The 14,586-nt window shown below is 39.0% G+C and overlaps 1 protein-coding gene and 1 pseudogene across 4 annotated transcripts in view; one reads left to right on the top strand and one right to left on the bottom strand.

Moving 5' to 3' along the window:
* Nucleotides 1–6,503, bottom strand: part of LOC149191598 (protein DETOXIFICATION 40-like) — a 33,659-nt pseudogene extending 27,156 nt beyond the window's left edge.
* The window catches only part of LOC149191597 (RNA helicase family protein), a 361,001-nt gene that overhangs the window by 223,616 nt on the left and 122,799 nt on the right, over nucleotides 1–14,586 (top strand). The window lies entirely within an intron of this gene.

Raw genomic sequence — 14,586 nt, 5'->3', positions numbered from 1 at the left:
GTTCAAACTGCTCCTAGGAAGTTGAGCTCGACCCCTAGAGGTGGGGAAAGGAGTTAGATGATCTATATTATGCCTTCTCTTGCTCATTTTCATGGTTGGACTCTTGAGGGAGAAGCTCTATTGTATATTTTACTTGTATCTCTGCAATTTGAGGAAAAGGAAGGCCAGGGTTTTGCAGACATCATTGTGGATTCTTGTGGATTATTGTGTTGATGGTGTGTTTCCTACTTGTCATTGTAAGTGTGTTTATGTGTTCCATCTCTTATTCTATTGCTGCCAATTAAACAAAAGAAGTGATAAAGTTTGAATTCATGCATGCCATGCTCAGCTTTCAATTTTGTTTAATATTTATGTTTTCCACTGTCTAAAGAGGATTCAAAGTCATTGTTTGCCCTCTTTAGCTCCCTCTTTTTCTTCCTTGATCATCCATCTCAGCTTAAGGCATCAGCACAAACTCCTTCCTTGCCCCAAAGACCCACCTGCAAAAAACTGAGCTCAATCCCCACACCCTGAATTGCACTCCCTCCAATTGCCACCAAAAACCCCAAAAACTTTAAATCAACCCTCCTTATCAGTTTACTAGCCTAATATCAGTGTTCCTAATTGGGTCAGCTCATCCTATTGAAAGATCTACCGAGTTTGACCGGAGAGAGCCTTCTCATACCCCGTAGGGCTAGCTACGAGGTGAAATGGTTTGATGTTGCCTTGAAGGTTTACCTTCCTCAGCCTAGGGTGAAATCTCAAGCGCTAACAGATGGAAATAAAGATTCCATGATTGATGTGTTTCAGGATGATTCACATATTGATGCTGATGTGCAAACCAAGGAGGGACCATTGAAATGGATTGGTAAGAAATGGTTAGAATTCTTATCTAATTAAGACTGCATGTCCTTTGATGCATCTATTTGCATTTCTTTGTGGACTAAATGCAAGCTGCAGGATCTTACCAAAATGGTAAATGGAAAGAAGTTGAGTAGGAAACTCACTTTACTGCTGCAACAATATGTTCATTTCAACTTCGAAAGTACAATGTACTTAAGCGAAAGTTGATAGATGGAATGCATGCATGAGCACGAGATGCATGTACTGTTGGCTTGGGAGAAGTTAACTTGGTCTCCAAAATGGAGATAATAATGAAGTGTTTCATCTTTTGGAAGAGAGTCCTAAAGGTCTTTTTCTACATGCTTGACCTGAAGGGTCATTTGTTTTAAAGGCATGTTTTATTGGCTTGTTATCTAGTCAATCATTTTTATGTAGATATAAGATAAGGAAGGGTTGACAAGATGTGAAATATGTTTAGTTGTTGAAGTAGGAGTTATTCCATCTAGTTGTTGTCTGTATACCAGCTGTTGTTAACAGTGGTTGTTGGCAAGTTTTCAAATAGGTACAAATGAAAGTTTAGTGGAGCAGATGTACTTCACATTCGTTTGAGCCACCTTGGATCAAGGTAAGGAAGTTCAAACTACCTTCTGTAAACTTCACAACAGAAGTTTTGCATGAAGTCAAGGAGGAAAACAGTTCTTCCCAAGACGACCAACCCATCCAAGAAGGGAAGTGGTTAGAGATTGTGGTTCAGAGGTACTATGCAAAGGCAAGTGTAGGGGGGCTTAAAGAAGAGGGTGTTGTTACTCTCATTTACTGCTCAGATCAGTATATCAGTCTTTTGGTGGACCAAAAGTTCTTTTAGTGGGAAGGCGTGATCCAAGTTGGATCCTTAAACTCTCTTAAAGCTACCCAAACTCTGTAAAGAAACTCATGCCGAAGTTCAAAGTCTTGTGGATATCGAGCTTATCAGAAATAACCTTTGAACAATGGCAATTTGTGGTCAGCACGAAACATAGAGGACCCTCGGTCAAAGCGCGTAGATCGTTGGCCCATTGTGACCACGCATTGGCACAAATTGGCAATCGGGAGGCCAAATCCAAAAATAGAGGCAATTTTTGATACGCGATTAGCGCTAAAGTATCACAGGACATCCCCCTCAGTGAAGGAAAGCCCCAAGCGCTTGGTCACGAGGAAAACGCATAAAATCATACGGGAATCGCCAATTCCGTTAGAAGGCGGGTCCCGCGCCCAAAATCAGTTGGATATCGCGTGCACTTCAAGCGGTAAGCAGGTTTGGCCGAGTTCAGCGCGATGCCACACACCAGGCGATGCGTGTCTAGCGGATGAGAGAGAAAACTGCTTACATTGCGTGAGTAATGGTTGAGCAACTTACCCGCGCGATATAGACGGAATTCGTAGGATCTGGAGGCTTCAGATCAACGGTGAAGAATTAACCCGATGGATGACCGGATTCGACGGGGAAATAGACTGAGGCACATAAAACTTTGAAGTCCGACGTGGATAATGAGTTGGCAGAGATTCGTGTTTCGCGGACATTCTTGGAGTAAACGGAAATAACGACCGTTTCAAATGATCGAGTGTTTCTGCTGAACCTGACACTTATCCGTTACGGAATAGGTGGCCACTTCCCTGTGAGGTGTGATGCAGTGACTGTAATAGCCGAAGAAGGGATTCGAACGGACAGAGTCAGGGAACGAGAGAGCTGAAAGCGGAAACGAACAGTCGGGAAGTAGATGGTTTAAGGGCACAGACTGACAGAGATAGAGGGTGAGAAGAAGAGAGGAGAGCAAACAACGAGAAAAATCTGAATGCGCAGAGAGTCTTTGGAGTCACTCGGAGGTCGAGTGAAAAGCCAGAGAGCTCAATTGATAGCAACATATTGTTGTTGGAGTTCCTTGGAGGTCGAGCAACTCATAGAGGCATGCAAAGGCCGAGAGAAAGAGCTTAGAGAGCCAGAGTAGAGAGCCACGAGCCAGAGCCAGAGCCAAGAGCCAAAGCGAGCGCCAGAAGCGAGAGCTGAGAGCCAGAACCACAATCAGAGCCAAGAGCCAGAGCTAGAGTTAGAGCCAAGTGCCAGAGCAAGAGCCAGAGCCAGAGCCAAGAGCCAGGGCCAGAAAGCTGAAGAGCTCCAAGAGCCAAGGGATAAAGTAGTGTTATGAGCCCAATGTTCCTGTGTAAAACATTGGAGTTGAGTGTGGAACTTGTAAAAGAACTGTTGCCATAATCCCAGGGAGCCTAGTCGAGTTGACTAGAGCTGAAGGAGATGTAGCCCAAACGTTTCGGGTGAACTCTGTATTAAATTGCTATCTTATGTGTTTGCTTATTGATGCATTTGTCTATTATCATTTGTATTTACATATCAGCATGAACAACCGAATTTTAAAAGCACATAAACAATTAAAAACACATGCCAACATACACCTTATTTTCAAGCATTTCTTAATTCCGCATTGGTTAATCATTAAGAGTTGGGAAAATTTAAAGCTTTGGAAGTGGGAGAGGTTCTTGTAAGTTAGACAAGAATCCTAAGAACCCCATTTTAGATCATTTTTGATATTGCTTTTATGAGAAGCATGACTTAGGTGTCCAAGTTTGCTTTTAATGATATGTCATTGTTCTACCGCTTAATGACGATCAAGAGTCCTGTTACCGTGCAAACTAGCACGGGTCCTAAAAGTGGATCCTAGAGGGGAAATTGCTAGGTCAATGGAAATAATGGAGCAATAGCCCACTGTCACCTGAGCTAAATCTCCCTTCTCTTTACAGACTTTCACCGATGGGAGGAGACATGGTATGAAGGGAATCACCTAGATTAATGGGTCAATAAAGGGAAAAGAGTGATTCTTAAAGAGGTCTATTCACAAGAGAGGCTCAATATATGGCTTGCTTGCCCAAGAGGCAAGATGAAAGGTTCTCTAAGAAGGGCCAAGAGGGTCTTAGGGGATAGGTTTTGGGAATGAGCCTTCTTAAGGAGGGACTTAGTCTTAAAGCCCTTATAAACACTTGGTTTACAAATGGTCTTTGTAGAATTATCTTCCAAAAGTTACAGGACCAAGTGGACCCACAACTATGTCAAGTAAGAGGGATTGGTCACTCAAGGAGGGGTTCACCTAATTGTGGAAGAGAAGAGGATCAATGGACAAATATTCTTGGAATAGAATGCAATGATCCAAATGAGGTCACTAGCCAAGGGAAACCTAGGGTAGGAAACAGTCCTTAAGATAGGGCTTGCAATATCTTGACATCCCACTGTCAGATTTGCTTCAAATTTTGAGGGCCTCTAGAGAAAACTCTAGCATAATTGTGGACCAAAAATTGAAGTGTTTGGATGGCCAGATTGTGAGATACTTGATGCCCTATGTGACCTATGCAGGCTAGACCTAGAAAGAAAGAGACAAAGGTGAGAAAAATATGATATGTAGTAATCACCTATGGAAGAGCATTGCCTATTCCTTCGGGAGAAATGGAGTCAAGAAGATTCCAATGATTAAGATGGTTTCATGTAGTTAAGGAGGCCTCTTGAACAATTTCGCATGCCAATTAGGGCATGGGGAAAATTGCTTCAAAGTCTTTATACTTCAATATGTGATATGTAATGACTTATCAAGATAAAGTTCAATGAAATATCTCTAGGAACATTCACTTATTCAAACATGGCCCATAATATGATGCAACGTTAATAAAAGACAAATTTATACCCTTTCACCAAAGAAAAGCAGCAAAATTTCGGTCTAGTATAGTGAAATCCTAGCATCATTTATGTGACATAGAAAAGAATGACAAAATAGCATTAAAAGAGCACTTATATGTGAGAACAGGTATATCCGATCATCATCATATGCCAATATAGAAGCTCCAAGACAAAAATGAAGATATCCAATCATCAAAATTCATTGATCCATCCAATTTCGTCCTCCAAAAAGAATAGCGAAAATGTATTAAGAGAGAATGATCAATCCGAGTGATGATGAGAGAATGGATCAATTCATCATCTATTTATACAATGTCTAATGAATTCGATTTAGCTTATTTTGGCCTAGTATAGCCTCTAGAATAAAATAATGTGAAAAATGAAAAGTACTTTTGGTGACAAGCCCACCAAATAGCTCAATAATACATGACTAAGCCTCTCAAGAGGGTCGAATGATTAACTGAGTGAGTCGCTGGGCCTTTGAGGAGGCCTAATGAAGTCCAAAGGGTGCCATGATGTAGAAATGGATTCCCATCATAGTGGACAAGGGGTTGGCCCCTTGATTTCCAAGCAAAAACTTGTGGTGCTCCCAAGTGAGTGTGGGGGAGCACAAGGTCAACCTCATGGGTCTCGAAATGGATCGAAAGTGCCTATAGACCATTTGTAAAGGCTAGAATGATGACCATATGTTGGGTTTGCTGTGGTAACACAAAACGGGGATGGATCCAATGAAGGGTAGATCACATATATTGATATGGAATTGTGCCTCTATATTTACCACCACAGACGTATAATCCCCCAGTCGTCTTCGAAGTTCCACCTCTGTCTCTCCCAATTCTTCATCTTGATCTGTACCTCTCACTGCTCTATTTCTCACTATATTTACCAATTCCCTAACTTGATTTTGCTTTATAATTTTATGACTCCTATGTGGTAATACTGTCGACAATAGGTTCCATTGTCATAGGTTTTCCGTTATGCACATGTAGTCCTGTCCTCTTTGTGCATTCATGAGGTTGCAGTTTGTCGTGCAGCATGTAACAATGACATCCTTAGGGCTTTTAATATTTGTAAGGAAGTCCACACCAGTGTCAAATCCACAAGGTATTTTTGACGGAGGCTTTCAAGGCAGTTCGAGATGTCACTGTAACCTAATCTCTCTAATACTCGAACATGTAGTTCTTTGTTTTCTTCTACAAGGAAACACCCAATGTCTAAAAGTAATTCCTTTTCTTCATTATCCATAGCTTGGTAACCTACTTTTAGTGTATTTATTACAGTGTCTGCCTCTTGCAAATGGAAACCCTTGAGAGAACTTCTCCAACTACCTCTGCCAATAAGTTTTGTCGAGATTGCCAACAACCTTTTCCCCCAAAACTTTTAAGCATAAAGGCAAATCCCCAGAAATTCTCAAGAACTCTTCCACCCAATCTTCATATCCTTTAAATGGCTTTGATTGAAGGAAAGCATGACGACAGAAGATTTCTTGGGCATGCTTTTTCTGCAATGGTTTTACATCATACAACAAAGTATTTGCAAAAGAATCTCTGAGTATATACGTATCATGACATGTTATTACGATCCGACTACCATGTTCCAGCACATGCACATACAATAAACTCTTGATTTTTTCCACACCATCCACATCATCACAAACAATCAAAATTTTTAGCCCTTTTAAACTATTTCTTATAATTCGCTTGTGTTGGCCAATTGGAGGGAGCACATCCATACCCAACAGATCATGGAAGAGCCGTTGTTGCAAAGATTGTAAACTGGCATCCTCCCTGAGGTTAGACAAATAACAAGACCGGGTAACCTGAGGAACCTGAGTTGTTTTCCCACACCTAGTCTCGCCACTAGCAACAACAACATCATTCTTTCTCATCAATTCAAGCAATTGCGTCTTTGATTTTGCTATAGGAAGGGCTGCCCTACCTTCCAGCATCATCTTGAACTTTTTCATTTTTATTTTTTCCTTTAACTCTTGCTTCAAAGAGTAGCTATCAACCTTTTTGTCTGGCCCATATCTCTCTCCTCTTAGTGTGTTTGATACCAAGGTGAAGGGTAAAGGCTCTTGCGCCTAGCAGACCCAACTCCATTCGTACCAGCAGCAGTATGCACACCAACTCACTGAATAGCTGCAAGCAATGGAGTATTAAATGTTCTATGAATATGTTCTGTAAAACTTGATGTAAAACATTCAGGCATTGTTCGAGGCTGCTCCTCGTACTTAGAAAAGTGCTCCAGGCTAGGATCTAAAATTGCTTTTTGCATCTGGATATTAAGACGCCAAAAAGCGTGGAAAGCCACATATTCATGTTCACTATCATAATCCATATTTGACATAACCTCTTCTTCAAAATTTTCCATATTCATATCAGTTTCTTCATCAAAAGTATTTTCTTCTTCTTTTTCTTCTTTCACATTTTCCTCTTCATCATCATTAATGTCTTCTTCTTCATTGTTATGATATCGTTCATCTTCTTGTTCCTCAAGATAGTCCTCATCCACATTATCTTCATTTGGATCATCGTCTTGATCCACATCATCCTTATCCACATCAAGATCAACTTCATTTGGATCCTCATCTTGATCGATATCATTTTCATATTCATCATTATCTAAGTCACCTGACATGGGGATTCGGGATTCGTAGAATTTGGGATTCGTAGTGTCAGATTCGGACACGTTGACCCCCCGGAACAGGACACGTAGGATTCGTTATATATTATTTTATTAAAATATATATATATATATATATATATATATATATATATATATATATATATTAAAAATTAGATATTTCTTACACAAATTTTAATTAATGATACAAATTTATTGATTTCAAACATAGATCTTCATCTATAGCATGCATAGTACATACGAAAGACAAAGATACTTATATGAAATGGCAAATGGTTATAGGGAAATATAATCTAAGGCATATTAGCAACATAAATGCCTATTACTAGAGGATGAACAAAATTTTGGACAAGATGGACTTTTATTTCAAAATTCAAATATCTGCATCTCAGGGCTAATTTTTGCTGATAAATTATCTGAAATCTGGGGTCATGTCTCTTCCAACAATGCCAGTGACTTATTGAACATCCGCTTCTCTAAAAGTCTTAAAAGTATTTTTCCAACTAAAGGACAAACATGTCATGGATAAATAACAGTTAAACAAATCAAATGTATGAGCAGTGAAATTTAAGTCTTTTGAAATCTCAGGTCACTTCTTTAATCTTGTCAAGTTCGTTGTTTTTTCAGAGAAAACATGATATTGATGATTCTCTAGTATTAGAGGAACACACATCTACAATACAAAATTTGCTTGGAGATTGGTTGCTGAGGATGAGAATAAGCCTCCAACAAAAGAAATCTAACCCTAGAAATTCTGTTCTAGAAACTACATAGGCAAAATTTTGTCCACCGAACTTAAAACATACATTCTTCTCCAGAAATACTGAAAAATTGGTCACTGAGACAATTGTTTCTAGTTATTTTCTGGGATACGAATCCTAAAATTGGGATTCGCTGGTCATGCACGGGATTCGTACATGATTCGTATGAATCCTAATAGGATACGTAGAATCCAATTTTAGGATACGATTTTCAAGAGAATCATATCGGACATGCCAGATTCGCATTCGCTGGGATATATGAACGAATCCGGTTACTTAGATCATTATCTATCACATCTTCATGTTCATTATCATTATTCTGATCAAAATTTGCTTCTCTTGCTTCACCTTGTTTTGTTTCTTCAATTTCATTATCATCTTCCTTATTATCGATTTCCTTTTGACATGCTTTAACTTTTGCATATGATTTTTCTAAATGCTGAAATGCTTCTTGAATTTTACACAATAGTTCAATACACTGCCTTTTCACTTAACTATGACTACTTAACATAATCATTAATTGATTATTTATCATTTAAATTATTTATATTAATTTTATTTTGTTATGAATTATATTCATAACAACTTCCTCTGTTGAAGAAAGTGTAACTAGGTTCGGTCTTCATAATGACATGTAATTATGACTGGTGTAAATAATGTAATAAAGAGAACAATTTTTTTATTGTAAACTTGCTTCATGGGTTTCATGAGAAAGTGATTTTATTTGTTAGCGACTCCCATTGAGAGCCTTAGGATTTATTATTGGGTCAAATTGTCAATGGCATGTATGAAGAGATCTTCTTGAGCATATATAAAATGTATATGAGTCAACCTAGTCTCTAGAAAAGCTCTCCAAAAAGACAAGCACAATCCTCTCTTGAAGTCGGCCGACAAACTGTATGAAACATTCATGTTGGCTCACCTCAAATAGACACAACTATTCAGTTGGACATGTCGGCTCATTTATGGAGGACAAACTACTATAAATACCCAGCTAAGATTTTTGCATAATGCCATGTTCAGGATTCGATATCTTTGAAATTTCGGATGGGTAATTAGTAATTACAGTGAATAAACTTCGCAAATCTGGGTCTTTCGATGGAGAAGGCAGGTTCAGATTTTCTTCTGATGTTTCGATGATGAGATATAGAGAACAGTTCGGTGATATCTTTGTGTTTTTGTATGGGTATATCAAAGATAAAAGTCGGATCTATAGCTCGGAGTACTCTATGATTTTCAAAGGATAATCACTGTCAACTACTCAAATATCTTTTCGGATGAAGAACAGTGATGGGCTCAGACCTTTAGCACAGTCATCAAGCAATTCAGATCTCTAGCTTTGGTATCATTGCAGTAAGTAATTCAAAAGCCTCTCTGTGATTTCGTAAGAACAATAGCTGTGGAGATTCTTTGGTTCGATCTCTATTACAGTCATCAAAGAAAAGAGACTTGGTAATGGAATTGTGAAGTATACCTTTGTCTTGGTGCAGTAAGGTCTCATTGATTCATTGTAACTGCAATTTGTATCATCTCTGCGGTGAAGATCTTAGCGTCAGGGCAACAATGAAGATCTCAGTGTCAAGGCATCAATGAAGATCTCGGTATCAGGAATGAAGGATCTCAGTGTCAAGGTAGATCTCAGTATCCAGACAATGATGAAGATCTCGAAGAGGGCTGTCAAGAGAACTTGTGTCTTGATCTTGGAGTGGCTATTAAGTCAAGGGTCTTGGTCTTGGTATTCATCAAATAGAATCTCTATAAGAAGAATTTGTGCAGGTTTTCCTCTCAAAGAGTGAGAGGTTTTGACCCTAGCAGAGAGCGAACATCTTGTGTTCTTGTCTCTTTTGTTTTGGTAACTATTTGATGAAGTAAGGAAACACACTATAATAATAACGAGAGAAGATTGTGCTAATAAAAAAAAGTGAAAAAGTACCTCACAAAACATGAGAAGAATCTTGTTAACCTAATTGCCCTAGGTTCTTCAACATGGTATCAGAGCTAAGGTGCCGAAGTCAAAGGGAGGGCAACAAAGAGACATTCAAGGATCAAGTTTCAAGAAGGGCATCAAAGCAAGTTGAAAGAGAAAAGGATGAAGATCTACAATGAAGAATCAAACCCTAGATTGAAGAAGCAGTCTACAACGACAAGAGCTTTTGTTTCCGTAGTCATCATCAAAAGGTCAACAAGACCCTCATTAAGTTTTTTACAAAGCAAGGTAGCTCGAAGGACCTTAAAAACGAAGATCACATCATCTTGGAGAAAATCGAACCCTAGAAGTAGTTCTGATCTACACTACAGAAGAAGGCGAAGCATATTGAAGGTGAGAAGGCATTGTCATCATCTTCGAGGTTATAAAGCAAGCAAGGATCATCTCCTTGCCCTAGAAGAATATCATCCGAGGAAGCAACAAATCATCCTCATCAAAAGGAGCAACCTTTTCTATTGGAGAAAGGCTTTTTCATTTGAAAGAAGATCATCCAAGAGGAAGCTCTAATACATCTTCAACCATCATCAAAGTGATCAAGTAGAAGAGTTCATCTTCACTTGTCAAGTAAGTATCCTTCATTCGTTAATTTATTTGGTAAAATGACTTCGTGGTTGCAAGGAGATTTATAAATTGGATAGGTCATCAAAAGTCCTTGCATGGAATAAGGAGGATTGTCATAGTCCTCGTAGATAAGTGAAGTCATTAAACATATCAATGAAAAAGGTCTCCTTTGAATTCATGGGAAGGAACTCTTAAGGTCCTCTCACATAAACAATATTGGAGACATCAAAGAAGCTGGAAGAAGAATTATGAACATTACAAAAAAAGAAAGTTCATATCACTGGAAAGGATAGGAGGAGTTGAGGAATGAAATTCCATGGTAAGAGGGAGTAAGAAATCATTAAGATGATCTCTCCCACTATAGGTCTCTTTATGGCTCCTAGATCCTGCATAGATTATGTCTACAATAAGATGCGGTGTGACATCTTGGAAGCATTAGAAACAAGAACTCATGACATCATCACGAGGGTAACAAAATTCATGGGATAAGTAAGTTACCTCATTCAACTTGTGATTTCTATGCAAGATAGAAGAAGACAAGTTGAGGGAAAAAGTGTTGAGGACTCAAACATTTGCTAGAAGGAAAGGAAGTTTGAAAAATTCTGGTACTCAGAAAAGGGAAAAAGAGCATAGCTGAAATTCAATGCTATGGAAGGTTATGTACTTTACAGGAAAGATTGTCCTTAGCTTAAGAAGGACAATAACAAGAAGAATAGAGAAGACCATTTCACCGAAGAAATGGAGGAAACTGAAAGAAGAAAAAACAAGGAAGGGGGAGCATTAGAAGCAAGAGCTCATGACATCACCATAGGGAAATATGAAGGACTGCTGAAACAAAATCTATGGTAGTCAACTTTGAATAATATAGCTCTTGGTGACCTCATTGAAAGATCAAAGGAAGAAAGTCATCCAGGGCAAGTCTCATCATACATCAGTCAAAAGGGAAACATCTAATGGAATCCTTTTTGGAGGATTCACAGATGTAGAGTGGAAGCAAGTGTTTCATCAGGAACTCCAACTTATGGAATTCATGGAATGATGGTATGATGACATTAGAAATGAAGCAGATTAAGGGGTTGAAGATCTTTTCAATCAAGGAAGTTGTTGGAAGAAGCCTAGATGACCTAAAGGTAAAATGAGGTATGCATGCCTGTATTTAATATTATAAAGTCATGTCATATGGTTGCAGGTAACATGGATCACTACTTCTATGTTGAGAAGCATGATCAAGGGAAAAGGATCTCCTCCTCTGAAAGGATGCAAGAATGCATAAGTCGCACTAGATGAAATCAATATAATATGTCCTCATATGAAGTATGAGGTGGTTGACTACTTTTAAGGAACTTTGATTGGAAGCTCCTGGGACTGGAATGTGTAAGAGAAAGAGATCATGAGATATGCAACCATGATAAAGGCGATCAACATCCAAAATACCAAGAAGATTTGACTAGGAAATCTCCCGGAAAGCTATGAAGACTTTGATGAGAGTCTGAAAAAGATGGAGACCCTTGACAATGGATATCTTTGGGAGATGTGTCAACATGTATGCAGGATGCTGATACCTATAGGAAGATGTCATGATAAAGAGTCATCTGGTAAGGCACTGTTTGATTTAATGTTATGTTTTGATTTCTTGAATAATTGTAAGTGCAATTACAACTAGCATTCATGTGGTGGATTGAAATTCCTGAAAGAAACATGATGAGGAAGAAGTAGCCATATGACGAAGGTTCCAGATATGTATCAAGAAGGCCACTTTCCATGAAGAAATGAATGACATGATGAACCAAGAAGGGAAGTGATGGATGGCCAATGCCCTACAAGGAAGAAGCTCAACTAAATTCCATGACATCAAGAAAGGAAATTGATCAAGTAGTCGAAGGACCCACAAAGAAGAAGTTGCTGATGAAAAGAGAGTGCCCTATTGAGAGGGAGCTCTGACAAGTCCCTAATTAAGAGGGAGCTTGCACAAGTCCCTGATCAAAGGGAGCTTAGGTACATTCCTTTACAGGAATGGGCATATCTTCGCTCGTTAAGAGGGAGAGATAGACACAACATTTTTTCCTTCACTTGGGAACAAAGAATGGAGGATTGGGTCATCATCTGGCATCTGATGCTCTTTGAGGATGTGTAGGGCATCCATGATAAGAGTAGGCAAGAGGACCGATATTCTTTGAAGGCTGGGAACCCAAGATAAGAATAGTCCTCGAAGGTCAGACTCAAAGAACACCCAGGTGGGTATGTACCTTGAGAGACAATGATGAAGGTGTCTATTGTCATTGGTCTCACAAGCATTGTGCTCTGATCTGATGAGAGATAGAGCTGTCAGTCAAGGCCTTGTTGTGGAATCAATGTTGGTTACTATGATGCTATACAGATGTGATTGCCAGTCCGATTCTTCTTATGAGAAATTCTTTAGATTGAGAATGACCAAGTACCATTATGAATACCTCCATAGTTAAGAGGGATCGTTGAAGAAAGTGTAACTAGGTTCGGTCTTCATAATGACATGTAATTATCACTGATGTAAATAATGTAATAAAGAGAACAAATTATTGTAAACTTGCTTCATGGGTTTCATGAGAAAGTTCTTTTATCTGTTAGTGGCTTCCATTGAGAGCCTTAGGATTTATTATTGAGTTAAAGAGTCAATGTCATGTATGAAGAGCTCTTCTTGAGCATAGAAAAAATGTATATGAGTCAATCTAGTGTCTAGAAAAGCCCTCCAAAAAGACAAGCACAATCCTCTCTTGAAGTTGGCCTGCAAACTGTATGAAACATTCATGTCGGCTCACCTCAAATAGACACAACTATTCGGTTGGACACATCGACTAATTTATGGAGGATAAACTACTATAAATACCCAACTAAGATTTTCGCATAATGACAGGGTCAAGATTTGTTAATTTTTGGATAACAATAGTATGTTCTATGCTTAAGAGCATTTTTACTTCAGTTTTCTTATTAGTCCAATATCAATATCTAGATGAGCAATCACATCAACATGATAGTACAACGCAGATAGAACATAAATAATAATAGTACAAGATAAGCCAAGACGAGAGGACACAAGATATGGCACCAGCCAGGGACAAACCCCAATGTGGGGAAACTCTTTGATCAATTCTTCAAAAGTTCAACAGAGAGAGAGAGAGAGTACAATATGCAATATTCACTTGCGCAATCACAAAGAAATCTGTCTCATCAAACAACAACTACAAAAAGCCCTAACTAGAAATTCAACGCTGGTCAACAGGGCATAATTTGACCTCCAAAACAACTTGGTCAAACTTAGTCAACTCGACCTCCAATAGCAAGTCAAATTAGCCCAAAAACAATTTGAAAATATCCAGTCATTCTTGGTCAACGAAAGTCAACGGTGCAATCAAACCCTTTTGTAGTCAACGTTGGTCAAACAATATGGTTTTCCTCGTTTTCGGTGCCCAGAAACGCAGCCTGCCCAAACAGAGATAACCCTCACAAAACCGTAGTCAAATAGGTCAACGTTGGTAAAAACCCTTCCTGAAACTTCGGTCAACGCCGGTCAATGCAGGAATAGAACTACCCTTCTTCGCACGTGTGGAGAGCTGCCTCAGAATTCCGTATCCAATCAATGAAGGAGAGAGAGATCTGTGAGTGAGTGAAGCGTGTAAATGAGGAGGAGGCTCCTTCTCTTTATATGCAACGTTGAGGATGAATAGACGTGACTGTTGGGCTTCTGAGCTTACATTAGTTTGCTGGTTGACCTTGACAATTTGTCCATAAACAAAATAAATTCATAATTCCATTTATACATGTCAAAATGAGATGATCTTTAGATAAATCCTACACCTCGCGAAGAGAGGAATCCAATAAAAATATTAGCTGCCTCGTATGAGCTATCCAAGGTGAAGTTTGGCCCTAGTTGCCAAATTTAACACTCCCTCTCAACTAGGGAGAACTTCCCTGCTAAACTGTCTGACAATTTGTACCATCCCTGTCTCTGCTCTGCTGAACCATGAAGAAAGAAGACATGATTGAGAATGTACCATACCATTATCCACTGACCCGAAGTCAGTCTCCAATAATCGAGAGTGTGTCATATCGCTCTTAAC

The sequence above is a fragment of the Pinus tabuliformis genome, chromosome 2_2 (genome assembly GCF_031772625.1).
Source record: "Pinus tabuliformis cultivar Carrire ecotype Pingquan chromosome 2_2, CPIR1, whole genome shotgun sequence".
Taxonomy (NCBI): domain Eukaryota; kingdom Viridiplantae; phylum Streptophyta; class Pinopsida; order Pinales; family Pinaceae; genus Pinus; species Pinus tabuliformis.
This window is presented reverse-complemented; position numbering and strand designations above follow the sequence as displayed.